The sequence below is a fragment of the Bos taurus genome, chromosome 9 (genome assembly GCF_002263795.3).
Source record: "Bos taurus isolate L1 Dominette 01449 registration number 42190680 breed Hereford chromosome 9, ARS-UCD2.0, whole genome shotgun sequence".
NCBI lineage: Eukaryota > Metazoa > Chordata > Mammalia > Artiodactyla > Bovidae > Bos > Bos taurus.
Window position 1 is genome coordinate 20273382 of NC_037336.1, and position 2443 is coordinate 20275824.

Sequence of the window (2443 nt, forward strand, 5' to 3'; positions counted from 1 at the left end):
TGGCCCTATGAACATTCAAGCTCTGCGTTGCAGCAGGAAGGAGTGAGGGCCTTGTGGATGCTGGCCCATAAGGCCAATAAACAGAAAAGCCAGCCCGTTTCATTTGACAGGGACCAGAATCTATCTTTATTGAGGCTTCAGGACACCAAGGAGGTAGACACACTGCAGCCTTGATTCTCACATATTAGCAGTTCTCTCTCTCTCTCTACCACATGGAATGTTTCCAGAATGTCTTCTCCATTTTTTTTTTTTTTTTTTTTGGTTCCTGAAGCCAGAGACTAGAACTATAGTTTGATGGGATAAGAGCAGTAACTCACACTTCACTTCATGGACATTTCATCAAGTACCACACTAGTTATTGTGAAAACTGCCTGCTTCTTGATCCAGACAGAGATATTCTGTGTGAATGTGTATAAAAGAAATGCCCTTATTTAGATATTTTAAATCTATTTATGATATAGATGTATATTTAATGTTTATGTGTTATTTTGGGTGGGGGGAGGATATTTGCTACATTAAGCAAAATTTTGGTAATCTCTCTTTGATAGAACCCAATCTATGCCAAGAATGGCTGGCTAGAAGGGTTGGAAGAAGTGCAGGTGAGATATTAGCCTGACTGAAGGCCAAAGTGTTCTCTAGGTAAGGGGATAATAAGCCATGTTCATGGGGCAGTTTGTTTATAAATATTGATTTAACTCACAGAGTTACAAGTTTATATAGGATAAAGAGAAGCTTAGTTATTTTCAAGACAAAGCCCCATATCACTGTTCTGTTTCAAATTTAAGGAATGTAAGGGAATTGATGAGAGTAAGTGCTTTTAATTCAGGAAACTGTTTTTGAGTTAATTAATGGTGTGCTTTGTGCACTGCATGGTGTAAAAGCATCAAGAATAACTTCATAATTTATAAGGCCTAAATTGTATATTAATGTCATAGGTTTGTATTTTAAATTTAAGGCTCTAAATATCATCTTGACACTTTAAAACATTCTTAGAAAAAAACGGAGCATAAGAATAACAATAATGACTTAAGAAATGTCATCGAGTGTTTACTTTTGTCCCTGGAAGACTAATGAAAGGAGGTGAAGAGAAGATACTTATCTTCATACTGTTTATTCAGATATTTATGAATTCTCACTATGGGTCAGGAGCCATTCAAGGAGATGAAGACATAGGGATGAACAAAACGGACAAGGCCTTCATAGATCCTATGTTTTTGTAGGGGAAACAGATGATAGGCAAATGTCAAGTCGATATGGAGTATGTCAGAAAATATTTGTGGAGAATAGCAGACATTGCTCTTTAGGGTGGGTAGGGTAGGGACTGTTAATTTTATACTAAGTTATCATGGAAGACCTCAGAGGCTAGGTGACTCACAGATAAGGGTCCTGAAAGGAGCTGAGGGTACAGGCCATATATACATGTGAGGATCAAGACTTTAAAAAATTGATCCATTTATATAAGAAGATTGTCATTGTAGTGTATAATTAAGGCTTTAACACATTACACAATTATCACTTCATTTTAGTTGTTGGAATAATTAAGTTCCAGTCTTTTTGCAATTTGGTGATTTTAAGGCAATACCGTTGCCCATATTCACTACACTGTGGAATGGATATCCGGGACTTACTGACTACCCGTGGCAAGTGTGTATCCTTAAACAGGTTGGATTCCAAACCCCTGGGCTTTCCTGGTAGCTCAGCTGGTAAAAAAATCCGCCTGCAATGTGGGAGACCTGGGTTCGATTCCTGGGTTGGGAAGATCCCCTGGAGAAGGGAACGGCTACCCACTCCAGTATTCTGGCCTGGAGAATTCTATGGACTATATAGTCCGTGGGGTCACAAAGAGTCAGACAACTGAGTGACTTTCACTTTCACTTTCATCCCAAACCCCAGCCTTCTTCCCCTGGTGACTACCATTTTGCTCTCTGTTTCTAAAGAGTTTGGCTTTTTTAGATTCCACATATAAGTGATATCATACAATATTTGTCTTTCCCTATCTGATTTATTTTAGTTAGCATAATGCTTTCAGGGTCCATCCATGATGTTGCTGGAGTATGAAGACTTTAGGTCAAGAAAAAACTTGGCCTGTTCTAGGAACACACAGTTGTTTCAAAAAATTTGCTGGAGTGTTACATAAATTAGTTAACACGTGTAAAGAGTATCTAGGCATGCCTGCCTCTAGGTCTGTTGTTCAGTGTGAATTCTTCTATATTGGGCACTGGACAAATGGGCTTTCTTAGGGAAATTGTCCTAGTTCTGTGTAGGACTTTTTCTTTATTCATGAATCTAGTTCTTGGCTACCCACTGATTTTCTTACCTGAATACAAACTGTTTTTGAGTACTTAGTATGTGCTTAATATAGTGCTAAATTGTTGCTTTTGTTTAGTTGCTCTGTCCTGTCTGACTCTTTTGTGATCCCATGGACTGTAGCCCGCCAGGCTCC